The sequence below is a fragment of the Trichechus manatus genome, unplaced genomic scaffold (assembly GCF_000243295.1).
Source record: "Trichechus manatus latirostris isolate Lorelei unplaced genomic scaffold, TriManLat1.0 scaffold00073, whole genome shotgun sequence".
In the NCBI taxonomy this organism is placed as follows: domain Eukaryota; kingdom Metazoa; phylum Chordata; class Mammalia; order Sirenia; family Trichechidae; genus Trichechus; species Trichechus manatus.
The window spans coordinates 8,229,726-8,246,344 of record NW_004444009.1 but is presented as its reverse complement, the minus strand read 5'-3'; positions in this window follow the sequence as shown (position 1 = coordinate 8,246,344).

The following is a 16,619-nucleotide window of genomic DNA, read 5'->3' as shown; positions in this document are numbered from 1 at the left end:
AATTTCTCAAAAATTCTTTATCAAAAGGAGGGAAGAAATAAGAACTTCAGAACAGAGGTGTCTGACATATTTAGGGTAACTGATATAGGACCAGGTCCAACTCCATTTTGTTACAAACTCCTGCTTCTGCGTTCCTGAGAATGTAATTTTGACTTATTCCCATTCATATGTATATGGATTTGGGTCTCTGGCTGGGTGGGTGGAACCAACAGACAATGTGGCTACACCTAGGTAAGCCAGGGCAAGCGTGGACAAATTCAGGAAAGTCCAGGAAGGATCAATCAATCAGAATCTTGCTGGGAGGTTCCTGATTTCACCCTCTATCTATCCTGGCAAAACAGTCACTCCTTGGATTCAATCATCTTTACTCTGTGTGGGTTAACGTCTCCCCATTTAAATGTTTCTTATGTTTTCAATAAATCTCTGTTTTACTTTAGCAGAGTCTGAGAGTTTCACCCTACAACAGTTTCAATAAAACTTTATTTGCAAAAATAGACACTAAACCAGATTTTGTAGGTGTGTTATGGTTTAATGCCTCTGTTCCAGCCCATTCTTCACCCTACTGAATCCTTTTCCTTGTTGCTATTATTCTTTCTTCTGTGTCGTTCTCCATATCATAACAATCTTGCCTTCCATCTTCTCCCACAGCCTAACCCTCATGGTTTTCCTTCCCCACCATGCAGCTTACCGTGAAGGATCTTCTACCCCCATTGCAAACTCCCCCTCATTGCAATCTTCTACTTCCTTCCTTCCCTCCCCCACTATGCATCCTTATCTTCAGAAGATCCTTTCTTCTCCATCCCAATGCTAACTCTGACACCAGTTCAAGCTCCCCACCTCACCCCATGCCCACAAAGAAGATAGAATCAGCAGTAGTGCAGGGCATTCAATACTGAGCTTGGGCCCATGTGGTGTATGTAAAACCATGTGCATGCAGTATACGTGAAAAATAATTGCAGATCATCCATCTCAATTTATGTACCTCTTTGGCAGCCTTTGTTCTGCTCTCACGATGGAGTCAATGAGGATCTGCCAAGTTTATAAATACTTCCTCTGAATGACAATAAATGTGGTCTCCCCTAGTCATTCACTCCATAGATAAAAACTTAGTGAGGTTGCAATAGCACTGACACTTAAAGTTAACTGTTTTCTTGCTTGATCTTAACACTCCAACCAAACAGATTTTGGGGGCCTCCTATTCATGGGTCACAGCTGTCTATCCATGTCCTGCCAGTTGGAAGCTAACACATTTGGATGCCTGCCTCTCACACTGCTCTATTCTGTGAAGTCAAGACTATTGATAAAATCCAGATGGTTTACAGAAGGGTCTAGAGAAGATCGTTCCTCTGGACACTTGGCTGTACCTTCCTCAACAGCAGATGAATTTACCAGATGTGACAAAAGCGGTTCTTTTTCTTATGGAAGACAAGATTGTCCTTCGTTTTGATAAGCCCTGAAGAACGTGTAGGTATGTAAAACATATTAATAATATATCATCTCCTATTTGCTTTTTCTCTTAATTCCTTCTTCCTTATTCTTTTTTGTAACTTCCTGGCTGCTTAATACAACACCAGGTACACAGAAGGCATTTTGAAGTGTCTTCTTGTCATCACTACTACCAACATCTCCAACACTCTTCCTTTCTTCTATACGCATTCAGCTATGCAAAACTCATTCTACGTCTTTGTAAAAAGTTTTTAAGTGGTTAGTTGAGGCTACAATTATTTTAATTTTTTTTTCCTGAATTGATAATTGAATGATTAGTCTTTTTTTTTTTTCAATGAAAATCACCTTGAGTTAGTATGCTGACAATAAGCTTAAGGGGGAAAAATCACCTGGAATTCTGTTTTCCTTCCTTATTCATTTTCAAATCTGTGTATATAGAGAAAAGACATGGAGACACAAAGATGACATAGGTGAGAAAAGAGGTTATAGGGGCATAAGGAAAGAATCAGGGGACCAGAAGGGACCATCTGACAAAAATACCTGCTGGTAGAGACAGTGACATCTTTGTTGCATGTTCTTCCCTTTCCCTTCCGCTTTTGTTTCTTTTATGCTTCTATTTCCTCTTTATCTCCCCTTTTTTCTTTTCTTTCTACTCTCTCCCAATTTAAAATAAAGAAGAAAATGGGATCAAACCATTATGCTTTATTTTTCAAAGATTATTATCTCTACCTAAGTAACACTGAATGAAGATTTTTCTATTTTGAGTTTTGTATAATTTAATTACTAATTATTTGAGTATAGGATATTAGATATTTAGCCTGTTGCTTCCACGTGCTTTGAGAGGTATAACTCTAAATGGAAAATAAAATATCTTCATTGTCAGAACAGAAACAGCAACGATTGATTTAGGTTATTTGTTTCCTTCCTTCTTACTTGTTTTCCTTCCTTCCTTCTTTCTTTCCTTCCTTGCTGTCTTCTTTCTCTCTCTCTTTCTTTCCTTCTTCTCTCCTTTCCTTCCTTCCTTCTGTCTTTTCCATCTTTCCCTGGCTCAATCCCTATGCTGAGGTCCAGCCAGTCTGGCAGAGAGGTGACCCACAGAGCATCCCCAAACATCCCAGCTTCAGCGTCCCAGGCATTTTTCTGTTACTCACAATCAGCTGTGTCACTTGGATGACCAATGAGCAAGGCACTCACCTTGGGTTCCTCCTGGGGGGAGTAACAACTCACAGCAGTCCATCCCCCTCCTGTGGAAACCACCTGTGACTTTAACTACCACAGGGCTCAGGGCTCTGTACACAACATGGTCTTGACTCAGTAAAAAGTGTTGATTGACTGGGGACCAGATGGTCGACAGACCAGGCCCTCGTTAATGCACAGTAAAAATGACGCTAACTGTGCTCAGAGTCACACAGAGGTGGCTGTGGGGAGTCAGCACAAGTTCTTCCACTGTCAGGGCATGTGTACTTTGCAGCCCCAAAGATACAGATTCAAGCCCTGGCTCCAGCTACTGAACTTACTGATTAAGAGACTTTGGGCTTCTTACTGTATATATCTGAGTCTCTGTTTTTTCATCTTTAAAACAGAGCTAACTCTGCTGATCTCACAGGCTTCTCTTGAGTATCTAGCTTCTGTAAAGCACCTAGCATAGCACGTAGTAGAGGGGAAACAGCAAAGAGAATTGGAGGGGTAGAAAAGGACAAAGGACAGCATCTAACAGTCTGTGCAAATTAATCTGGGGGTTGCTTGGAAGAACTGATCCAAACAAGTGCCAGGTACATAAGGCTCCAAAGGAAAAGTTGGGCTTCTGTGCTTTGCGTGATGGTGCAGACTTGCTTATTTTCTGAACTCGTTAACTACACAGCACCATCTAGGGGCAGAGCATGTTCCAAGTAATATTAGTCTCCACCAGGTCCTCTGACCCAACACAATTCCCTTGTCCCTTTTTGTCCGTTTCCCCCCAGCCCTCCTGTTGCCTCTGCTCCCCTCCCACGCCCTTTCCCATCCCACCCTTATTCCTTTTTCCTTCTCTATCTCCTCTTCCTGGGACAGTGTTTTTCACAGTGGGGTCCATAGGGCTTTGGACAAAATGATTAATCTGTGGGAAGTCAGATAATGACCATTCCCAAACATCTCTTTCCCGTCCTCCTCTGCTCCATGTCACTGACTTCCTTTGGATGGCACTGGAAATTCCCAGAGAGTCAATGCCATGTTATCTCTGGGCTCTGACCAGCCCATCATGGTGCCATGGACAGCCAGGTCTTGGTTATTACCATTGCAGGCATGAAGAGAGGAACACTCACATATCAAGTCCATGTCCCCTGGGCCCCCTTTCGGTAGTGTGAATTCCGCTGTTCTCTAGCTAGAGAAAGAACTCTACCCAAAGAGCTCACAAGCTAAAGGAAACAGCGGAGTGTTCACTTAAGATGAAAAGTAAATCTCAAAAGAGTGAAGGAAAATTTTGGCCAAGTCTGCATGTTATGAAACTTGCCATTTTCTATTCCTCATTCTAGAAATCATTATTTAAAAACAATGTTGAATAGAAAGGCAGAATTCTTTCTTTTAAAATACATTTATAAAGATATTTTGGATTCAGTTCAGCATTCTCTCCACACCTCGTTAAATCTCTCTCATTCTTCTCAAGAGCTAAGATTTGCTTTCAAATCCTTACAAGTGGCGCTTGAAATAGCATCATTTGTTCAATATAAAGTGTTTTTGAAAGCTCAATAGGAACTTTGTACTGTGATAATGAATTTCCTGAAACATTATTAGAGTGCATCACTCCACAAACATATGTGTTCTTGTGTTACCCTGCAAATTATTCAATAAGCCAATTTTAATCTGGAGCAAGGAAGAACAAATATAAACTAATTGTGTTCCCATTTATTCATCTGTTCCCAAAGCCAAATAGTGTAAGTACAACTTTCTGCTCTGATTGTGGCTATTAGCAAAATAAAATTTGTTTGAATTTTAAAATTTCTCTAGTTCACATTAGAGAGTTAAACTTAGCAAATACTTTTAAGTTCCAACAGTTTTGACCAAGGCAAAAACTTATGTGGAAATAATTACCTGAGTCAACTGAAGACTCAATAGAAACACAACACATACATTTCCTACTCATTTTTCCCTTACTGATGATAATTTGTTACATGTGTTACGGAACTATGTGCCCAAGTGAATTCTGTCTAGAGCACCCTCTCCCTCTAATGTCTGCCTAGACAACACCTAATCATTCTTCGAATTTTAGCCCAATTGCTATTTTCTCTGTAACACCATCTCTTAACTTCCTGGGACAAACGAGGTGCTGTCTCTCGATATGACCACTCAGAGAACTTTGTATATGGCTTCATTAAGACAATGGCATTATTATATTATCATTTTTGCTATTAATGCCAATCTCCTCCCCAGCACAATAATAGTTCCACTCTGTGCCACTCTTCTGAGAGCTTTGCATGCATTTACTTATTTAACCCTCACCAAAAATTCCGCCTCCATTGAGTCACTCATAGTGACCCCATGGGGTTTCCAAGGCTGTAAATCTTTACAGAAGCAGGCTGCCACATCTTTCTCTCTCAGAGCAGCTGGTGATTTCAAACTGCTGACATTTTTGGTTAACAGCCAAGCATTTTAACCACTGTGCCACCAAGGCTCCTGTTTTAACCCTCACAATAATCCTTAAAGAAAAGTTTCTCAACAAAGTTTCCGTGGAACCCTAGAGTTATGGCTAGGGATTCCATAATAAATCTTGAATGACAAAAAAAATACACATAATTTTTTTTAACTGATAATGTTAACTCAATGCTAGTACTCTCGGTGATAGACTGTGACCAAACAGCCCAGTTAACAATTCCATTAGAGGTCTTTCTGTCCTGTATGGTAGTGCACAGTAGGACCGCATTCATTTGATTGAGTCCATTGTCAGGTTTTGATGCCCTTGATAATTGGTGAGCACTGTATTGTGAAGAGGAAATGATGATAGGCTGTTGACCTCAGCTTCTCCTTTCTGAATTACCTCCCTCAGACTCGTCTTTTAGGCCACTGACTGACTTATATACCACAGTTAAGTCTTGGTTGGGTGATCATCTTTCCATCTTTTGTCTTGTTCTTTTAAAGTCCAAACTTAAAAAGAGTTACCCTATACAGAGACTTGGCTCTATAGGTCCTCCCTCTCTTTCTCCTCATCTGATTCAGTTGCAATTGCAGTTTCAGCATAACCCATTGCCATCAAGTCGATTCCGACTCATAATAACCTTGTAGGACAGAGTAGAACTGCCCCCATAGGGTTTTCAAGGCTGTAATCTTTACAGAAGCAGACTGCCACTTCTTTTTCCCATGGAGCAGCTGGTGGATTTAAACCACCGACCTTTTGGTTGGCAGACAAGTGCTTAACCACCGCGTCACCAGGGCTCCTTCAATTTCCACATAGACATTCGAAAAGCACCAACAGCTGCAGGACGCAACAGCAGAGTGGCACTCTTGATGGACTTTAGTAGCATGTATTATTATCTATTCTCACGATAATGTTGCTTAAGAAACAACCCTAAAACTCAGTGGCTTAACACAATACCAAAAATCAAACCCATTGCTATCGAGTCCATGCTGACTCTTAGTGATCCTATATGTTACAGAGTAGAACTGAGTTCCATAAGGTTTTCTTGGCTGTAATCTTTACAGAAGCAGATCGCCAGGTATTTTTTCTGCAGTGCCACTAGGTGTACTCAAACTGCCAAACTTTCAGTTTTGTCAGGTGTAAACCGTTTGCACCACCCAAGGACATCTGCTTAACATGAAAACCACTTATTATTGCTTGTAAGTTTCTGTGTTGACTGGGCAGTTCTGGTCCTGACTGGATGTAGTAGGGCTCACTCATGGGTCTGTAGTCAGCTATGGGTCAACTGTGACTTTTTTAATCTTGGCTAGGCTCTCTCACATGTTTGAAGCTTGGTTGGGACAACTGGGCTCACTCAACTCTGCTCCATGTGGCCTCTCATTCTCCAGCTTATTCTCATGGCGAAAGCTGAGAGAGAGGTATGTAATACCTTTGGCATATTGTTAGTGCCATCATATTCTGTTGACCAGAGAAGGCAACAAAATTAGCTCAGATTTAAAGGATGGGGAAGCAGACTTCATCACTTGATGACAGGAGCTGCAAAGGGGCCATTTTTGCAATCAAACTACCAATTGCTGCTTTGGGTATTGACCGTCAGAGAAGACAACGCCGCAATCTCCTAGAGAAGTAGAAGAGACTCTAAGAAGATTCCGCATGTGCTCTCCTGAGTACATATAGACAAAGCCTAAGGAAGTCAGAACTACTTGAAAGGATTCTAAGGATAGTCTTCTAAAAAAAAACACGAAACTACAAATCCAGAGAAACACTGATTGTTAATGTTTCTTTTACACTCTGGCTGGTGGGCCTAGAAATATGGGTGATTTGGGAAGCTTCAGAGGTTGCAACAAAGTCATGGAAAACACATGGTTTGTTTTGTTCACATTGTAGCATCTTGGACCACATCCTGGGACATGACATGTAAGTGCGGGTTGCTCTCATTTAGCTCCTATGTAATTGGTAGTTATATTTCAACAATTTAAGTTTATTGTGTCAGATACACTACATTTGATGATTTGAAGTAACCCCTTCAGGTTGCCCTCTTGTTGGAAGAACCTGCTTTCTGGTCACCAGATTGCAAACACAAGCTTTCTTCCTTCAGCCTTGCTTCTTAGGCTGTACTTTTTCAGTCCTTAGCTCTGTGTCTGCCTGTCTCCCTTCTTCTCTTCAGTCTCATTTTTATCTCTTAGCCTTTGCTTCTTTGTTTGAGTAAGCAAATAAACCCAGAAAGCAGTGTTTAAGAGGCAAAATTCTAAAAACAATCAAACAAACAAAAATCCAGCTGCTACAATTTTAAGCTCATTAATGCTTGTGGGGAAAACTGCTGAGTGTAAAATATATATTGGTAACATTTTTAAAGAGGAATTTGACAACTCTATCAACATTTAAAATTTGTATATCCTCTTATGTAGCAACTCCACTTTGGAGAATTTACTCTATAGATAAACTTGCATAAATGTGCAAGTGTGTATGTGTGCCTGTGTGTGTACATAGACACATTATTGTACCAACTTATAAAGGATGTTGATAGCAGCATTGTAAGAACGGGAAGGTAGTAACAACAAAAATGTCCACCAGTAGGGCCTATTTACTAAATTAAAGCACATTCACACACTAAATTACCACATGGCCAATAAAAAAAATAAGGTAGATCTACATGCACTGAAAGATGTGTAAGATATATTGTTAAGTGAAAAAGAATCAAGTTACAGAAGAGTATACTATGTGTCTTTCCGGGTTAAAAACTTAGGTAATTTTTGTGTGTGTGTGTGTGTGTGTGTGTGTGTGTGTACGTGTCCAAATTTTTTTGGATGTACCTAAAAAGAACTGTGATTGTTATTATCTCTGGGGAGTCAAACTGGAGGGTAGGGGAGGTAGAGATTTATTTTTCACTTTATAATCACCTGTACTCTTAGAAAAATTTCCACCAGAAGCATAATTCATATTTATAAATTAAAATATATAATTAATTCACAAAGTTATTTAAAGTATCTTTCATATCCAGAGTCATCTGTATCCATCAGGGTGCTTCATTACTGACAGTAGAATCTACTCTCATCAGTTTGAGCAAAACCAAAACAGCTGCCGTCGAGTCAATTCCAACTCATGGCAACGCCCTGTGTGTCAGAGTAGAACTGCGCGCACTCCATAGAGTTTTCAATGGCTGAGTTTTCGGAAGTAGATCATCAAGCTTTTCTCCCAAGGCATCTCTGAGTGGATTTGAACCTGCAACCTTTTGGCTAGCAGCCAAGTGCGTTAATGTTTGTACCACACAGAGACTCTATAGTTTGAACAGCTAGAGATTTATTATGAGATACTGGTTAACTCACAGAATTCAGGATTATGGGGTGGGGGGTGGCTGGAGCATTGGGTTCTAGACTAAACTTCTAGGAACAGACAGCTCCTAGAGTCACAGAAGTGTGATGAGGGAAACACCACCGCCACTGTGCTAGACTCACACTGCCTCTGCCACTAGCCATGCCCAGCCTCGTGGAACTCATTCCAAACTAAATCTTGCTCAGGTAAATCTGAACCTGTAGGATCTAAGTCACATGTCTGTGCTCTAGAAGCAAAAGAAACTAGGAAATGTAAGGTTTAAAAAAAAAATTCTCCTTGGGAAGGCGATTTCCAATGTAGGAAATACCAAAATATGGAAAGATACTATTTAAAACATGTAGATCAGTTATAAATGACAGACTTTCATGATACAGCTCTATATGTTACTCCTGTTGGGATCCTATTCAGTTAAACATATCTTATGAGGGAAAAAATTTATCCCAAAACTGTGCTCATGTAAGATTGAATGATAACTGTGGCCCAGACCATCTCTTGGTTAATCATTTACCAATTATGTGTGGGAAGCTTTCTGGAAGAAAAAAACTAGAATTTCAAAGACCAGTGAATTCAAGCAAATCCTGAATTAGATGGTTTTTCTCACAGCTCTAGAATAGCAATGATGGCTACCATTTAATTAATGCTCATTATATGTTAGGCACCATGACAGGTGTGGTATAAGGCCTAAAATTAAGATTCAATATAATGGTCTGCTTTGACATCTGGTGAAATCAAGACCTCAAATGGCCTAACCACAGATTCCCTTCCACGCTCTGCTTCCGCAGGTGAAGCCCCCAGCCAAATAACACTTCTTATTAAACAGACCAGGTACAGTTCCTGCTTATTCCTGAATAGCAGGCTTCAGTTCTCTGTCAGCCTATGGAATTATTCAAACAAGCCAATCACCCTCCCACAGAACCAAGGGGCACTCCATCCTCTTGGTACTACAAAGCCTGCCTCCCACAGTCCTTTGTTGTTCACTCTGTTCCTGAGTGCAGTCCCTGTGTGGCCTTGCATGGTGTGCAGTGTCCTCCTTTCCTGGGCTGTGAGTATATGTAACTAACAATCTACTGTCAATTTCATCTACCCAGTGTCAGGTGCCATGTTTTGCCATCCCCATAATCCTAGGGCAGAAATCTCTCCCTCACCAATGGGGTGAATAGTAGGCAGTTAAAACACTGGGGTCTTTATGTATGAAACAAGAAATAAAAATTGCTTTAAAAAATATTACTGCGGTCACAACCCCTACAATTTACTGTATCAGTCAGAGTTCAATCAGAGAAGCAGAGCCAGTAGAAATATATATTAAGAGATTTATTGCAAATCTGCATACCACAGGTTGTTAATGAGTCTTCCGCCAATCCTGATGCTGCAATCTTCTTCTTATAGATCAGCTTCTGAGATTATTTGCTCGACCTACAGATTGAATAAGTCAGGTGAAAGGATACAAGCCTGACACACATCTTTTCTGATTTTAAACCTTGCAGCATCTTCTTGTTCTGTTCAAACACCTGACTTTTGATCTATGTTCAGGTTCCACATGAGCACAATTAAGTGTTCTGGAATTCCCATCCTTCGTAATGTTATCCATAATTTGTTATGATCCACACAGTCAAATACCTTTTTGTAGTCAATAAAACACAGGTAAACATTTTTCTGGTATTCTCTGCTTTTAGCCAAGATCCACCTGACATCAGCAATGATCATCCTCATTCCATGTCCTCTTCTGAATTTGGCTTAAACTTCTGACAGTTCCCTGTCAATGTATGGCTACAGATGTTTTTGAATTATCTTCAGCAAAATTTTGCTAGTATGTAGTATTAATGATATTGTTCCATAATTTTCACATTCTGTTTGTTTGCCTTTCTTTGGAATGGGCACAAATATGGATCTGTTCCAGTCAGTTGGCCAGGTAGCTGTCTTCCAAATTTCTTGACATAGACGAGTGAGCTCTTCCTGTCTTTTTTACTGAATTGAAACAGAAATGTGTGGCTCAGATCTAAGGATTTCATGAGAGGAGGGAGAACAGTTCAAAATAGTTTCTGTATTTATTTTAATTTAAAGAAAAGAAGATACTGTTTGTAAAGTAGCTAAGCTGAGACAGCTAGCTGCAGAAGTTCCTAGAGGACAAAAGATGTTTAAAAAACAGAGATTCAGATTTAACTAACATAGTCCAGAAAATATATTAATGCAGGCAAGAATCATTTGAAAGTTTCAGTGTAAATTTCTGAACTGTCAAAATAAAATATTGCAATGACACAAAAAGCAAAGTCGTATTTTTAAAAACAAACACATTTAAATTTTTAAAATAAGTCATTTGTGTTTGGTTTCAAAAGAAGTTGAGTTAGTGGAGAGCTACTTGCTTTAGCAGCTGGATGCTAATGAGTGCGTGAAGACAATGATAATGCACATAAGCCTGATAAAATCATCTTTTTACACCCAAGAATAGCACTAACTCACTTAAAGTTGCTGAGTCTGGGACACCTAGCTGAGTGAATTTGTACTTTTCAGATTGCAGATGACAGAAACTTATTCAAACCAGGTTGGCTGAGGAGAGGTTTCATATACCTGCAGAAAGGACCCCAAGGATGCCTTGTGTGGTGTAATGAATTGCTTTTATATGGCCTTTCTAGCCATGGTCTTGTAACTCCCACAAAATTATTGGCTGAGACTATGCAAATAAGATGTATAAAATCCTTACAGGGATTGGACAGTTTTCTATGACTATGCAAATAAGATGACAGTGGCCTACGAAGGGGATTGGTTGGTTTTGCCATCCTGCTAGCCTTAAAAGGGCTAATCTCAAAGAGGTTCAGGGGGACCTCATTACCATCAAGAAGAAGAGTCTGGAGTGGAGCATGTCCTTTAAACCAAGAACAAGGAGTCCCTGTGCTAAGAACCTCCAAGACCCAGAAGAAAGAGCTAACTCTGAAGACAGCAAAAAAACAACAGCAGTGAGCTTGCTCAGCCCACAGAGTGAGAGCTGGGTACCTTCACGTAGGAAGCTTGCCAGTGGAGCTAAAAGAGTCGTGACAATTCTCTGTGCAGGGAAGAGGCCCGAGTGTGCCCAGTGCAGGGGTTGCCTAGGAGGATCTTGTGCAGGGGTCTTCCTACAGCAGGAAGGAGCCAGATACCTCTGGGCAGGAGGCTTGTCAGCAGAGCTATAAGAGCTGTAATACAATGTTTGCTTTCTATGAATAAGAATAATGGCTTTCACCTTGCCATCACTGTGTAAGTATCTTGTGTGTCTGGCTCCATCACATATGAACGTAGGACCCATGGAATGGCTGATGCCAGTCAGTGTACGTGCCTCATTCCTAGCAGTCCAATGGCTGCCTGAAAGTCTGAGGCACAGCCTGTCTACATGTGTAATGCAGATAGACAGACATGTACATGCATACACACTGGAAATTCACTAGCCCCATCAAGCCATCTCTGATTCTGCTTCTTTCCAAGTTAGTTTCCATATATCCTGCTGAAAAAGGTTTGTTCTGCACTATGGGTGGTGTGGTCATTCCACAGCCTCACATCTCTACTCCCTAGAGATTTGAGACTCTCAAAGAAACCCCAGGGATGGGCTGTCATTGGTCTATCTTAGGCCTGGTTGGTGCCTAACTCTGGTCAATTAATTGTGGCCAGGGCAGGTGGATAATATGATTGTCCTGGCCCAGGTACCTCTGAACCAATCACTGTGGCTGGTAGGATGGGATCTATAAGGAAATGGCAAATCCTTTTCAAACCACAGGGTTGCTCTGGGGAGAAAGAATATGTCCAGGAGAATGTGGGAAGGCACTCCTTTGGGCATTCTTAACAGTAGATATTCATTATACAGAGACAACTAATAGTTTGTAGTTTCATTTTTATTCATTAACACAAAAACATCAAATTGCTTTTCCATTAGAGTAAAAACACTACTTCAAATGATCATTCCATGTATCCTATGTGCAAAATTAAGAGCTATTAGCGTACTGTCTTTAAGGGACTACAGGTATAAAAATGACTCATCGCAGTTTATGAACACATACCTCCCCCTCTCACACCTCCAAGAGCTATTGCTTCTTGGAAACCTTCCATTAAACCTTTGATTAAGTTCAAGGTGATTGAACTATTATAACTTTAGTCGAATTCTGGTAGACTCATCCCCTGCCCCACTCCATTCCTATGATTGTTGCTTTACTCATTCACTCAACACATTAATGAGTGCCTATTATGTGCCTGGAATATAGATATAGAAGAGAGAGAGAGAAATAAAGCGTAGCCCCTGCCCTCGAGAACTATATCAAGTAGGGGACATCAGACAAGTAAACAGATTACTGTTTGCACTTCAAAATACCTCCTTATCCTAACCCATTGACAGCTAAATTTTTTCAAGCAGGGACTAACTTTCATTTACAAATACAGATAAGGATTAAAGTATAAATGTCCATGGGAGAACTAAGGGTGCACACTAAGGTAAAATGACTGCTCTTACATTCTTTCCTGTAAGTAGAGTGACCATATAATTATCATTTATACTGGACCATTTCAAGAGTGAAAAGGGGTGCTACCCAGACAGGATAAGCAGCATTGGTGGTTCAATGGTAGAATTCTCACCTTCCATGCTGGAGAACCAGGTTCGATTACCAGTCAATGCACCCCATGCACAGCCACCACCTGTCTGTCATTGGTGGCTTGTGTGTTGCTATGATGCCAAACAGGTTTCAATGGAGCTTCCGGACTAAGATGAACTGGGAAGAAAGGCTTGGTGATCTACTTCTGAAAAATTGCCAAGGAAAACCCTATGAATCACAATAGTTCAATCCAGAATTGGTCATGGGGATGGCACAGGTTTGCTGGCAACATTTTGTTTCATTGTGCATGTGGTTGTCATGAGTTGGGGCTGACGTGATGGCAGCTAACAACAACCCAAATAGGACACTGGGAGAACTGGGCAAATTGGGACAAATAGCACTGTAAATTTGATAGAAAAGAGTATAGATGGGACTTCATAAGGGCTGGGAGGAAGGGAGTATTGGGAGAAGCAATTGAAAGACAGGGATGAAAGAAGATCAAATCCTCATATTTCACATTGGCACCAATGGGAAACACTGAGTTAGGTAGATATTTGGGATATGAAAGGCTGATTTGACTTGGACTCATTTTGAAACTCCGTTTGCCTGTGAAGAGCTGAGTATCTGAGATGCAGGCAGACGACCAAAGGTATGGATGAGTTGGAAGTTACTTGTGTAAATTGGGTGGTGAAAGCCATCCTCAGTCACTGATACTTGGACCCTTGTCCTCACAGAATCTGGAAGAGGGCAGGGTGCATCAGGCTGTGAGCCACTCATGGCGACTTGTACCCAGGACTAGCACATATTTGGTAAACAAAGACAGAGGCATGGAAGCAAGAGGAAAAGGGAAACGTGCTCTGGGGAAAGAGGCAGGAAAGGGGGACCTAGTGGGGAAGGGAGCAGCTCTGCAGGCAAATTTCACTTATTTCACAATTTTGTCTAAAGTGAGAACTGCCAAGAGAAGAAAAAGTGGGGCTGTGAGGTGTGGGGATGCCAGGCATGGCGGAAAATTAGTGGATAGTAAAAAGAACAGGTGAGAGAGGTTAAAATAGAAAATGTATGCTTTTACGAAAGACCATAACATTCTGCTCTCTACAAGTTAAAGAATCAATGCTCTTTTCCATCTAGCTAGTAAGGAACCTGTACTTAATGCTCACACAGCTTCTGAATAAGGTTCAGAGGCTGGACAGCAGGGATACTCCTTGGAAGCCATGGTTTGGTAAATTCCTTATAGTTGTTCCTTTGAGGACCATCAGTGAGCTTTTATTCATGAAGATGAATTATTGGAAGCAAGCTCTACTTAATGCTATTTCATTGTGTAACTTTGCAGGCTTTATTCACAGACTTTAAATACACCTTACAGACGTTCCTACCAAACGCCATATTCTGTAAGTCTAGACATGAGGCGTGTAGTTGGCACTTGGTATTTTCACAGGATAGCAACTGTTTGGGAAAACCCTCCTGTCTTTTTCTGAAGTCAGAATGCTCCTGAACCATTTGCACTTTCTCTCTCTCTCTGCTCTGCTTGCTTCTGCATAAAGTGAAACTTGGAGTTCTCTGTGAAATTACCACTAGCCAGGCATCGTTTTAATGAGTTGTTAAACATCATCTGTTTTCCTCTGGATAATAGCAGTCACTGAGCTCTCTTCACCGTGAAAATATGAAGTAGCATATTTCATGCACTTGCTTTTATGAGTCCTTTGGCTCTTCTAGGCTTTTCTTTGCTTTAGTTCAGTCCACAAAATAAAGTGAGTATCTGTTAATATTTCCCAAGATCATTATTCAATAAAAGAACCACTTGATATAAATAAGGATTGCAGAACTCCTTGACTGACAGTCTTTTGTCCAGAATTATTGAGGCTATGGTGCTTGTGGCACACAGCTTCTCAAACTTCAGTGAGCCCAAGAAACCCTGGAGGAGTTTGTTAGCAATGTAGAGTACTGAATGAAACCACCCAAAGATTTTGATTGAGTGGGCCAGAGTTGTTGTTGTTCTTGTTGTTGTTAGGTGCCACTGAGTGAATTCCAGCCCATAGAGACCCTATGCACAGCAGAATGAAACACTGCCTAGTCCTGTGCCATCCCCACAATCGTTGTTATGCTTGAGCCCATTGTTGCAGCCACTGTGTTAATCAGTCTCCTCGAGGGCCTTCCTCATTTTTGCTGACCCTCTACTTTACCAAGCATGATGTCCTTCTCTAGGAACTGATCCCTGCTGATAATATTTCCAAAGTATGTGAGATGAAGTCTTGCCATCCTTGCTTCTAAGGAGCATTCTGGTTGTACTTCTTCCAAGAGATTTGTTTGTTCTTTTGACAGTCTATGGTATACTCAATATTCTTCACCAACACCACAATTCAAAGGCATCAATTCTTCTTTGATCTTCCTTATTCGTTGTCCAGCTTTCGAAGGAAGATGAGGCAATTGAAAATACCACCTTAGTCTTCAAGGTGACGTCTTTGCTTTTCAACACTTTAAATAGGTCTTTTGCAGCTGATGTGCCCAATGACATGCATCATTTGATTTGGGTAGGGTCCAGAAATTTGCATTGCTAACAAATCTATCACTTGATTCTACAGCAGGTGGTCTGAGGAGCAAACTTCTAAAAATCCTGCAATACATACAAAAATCATTTGGATTCCCTACACCAACAAAAAGAACTTCAAAGAGGAAATTGCCAAATCAATACGATTTACAATAGCCCACAAGAAGATAAATATTTAGGAATAAATCTAACCAGGGTTGTAAAAGACTTATACAAAGAAAACTACAAGACGCTACTGCAAGAAACCAAAAGAGACCTGCATAAGTGGAAGAACATACCTTGCTCATGGATAGGAAGACTCAATATTGTGAAAATGTCAATTCTACCCAAAGCAATCTACAGATACAATGCAATTCCGATCCAAATTCCAATGGCATTTTTTAATGAGATGGAGAAACGAATCACAAAATTCATATGGAAAAGGAAGAGGCCCCAGATAAGTAAAGCATTACTGAAGAAGAACAAAGTGGGATGCCTCACACTACCTGATTTTAGAACCTATTATACTGCCACGGTAGTCAAAACAGCCTGGTACTGGTACAACAACAGCTACATAGACCACTGGAAGAGAATTGAGAATCCAGACGTAAATTCATCCACCTATGAGCAGCTGATATTTGACAAAGGCCCAAAGTCCATTAATTGGGGAAAGGACAGTCTCTTTAACAAATGGTGGTAGGATAACTGGATATCCATCTACAAAAAAACTGAAACAAGACCCATACCTCACACCATGCACAAAAACTAACTCAAAATAGATCAAAGACCTAAATATAAAATCTAAAATTATAAAGATTATGGAATAAAAATAGAGACAACACTAGGAGCCCTAATACATGGCATAAACAGAATACGAACCATAAGTAACAAAGCACAAACACCAGAAGAGAAACTAGGTAACTGGGAGCTCCTAAAAATCAAACACTTATACTCATGAAAAGACTTCACCAAAAGAGTCAAAAGACAACCTACAGACTGGGAAAAAAATTTTGGCTACAACAAATTCGATCAGTGTCTAATCTCTAAACTCTACAAGATATTGCAAAACCTCAACAACAAAAAACAAATAACCCAATTAAAAAATGGGCAAAGGATATGAACAGGCACTTCACCAAAGAAGACATTCAGGTGGCTAACAGAC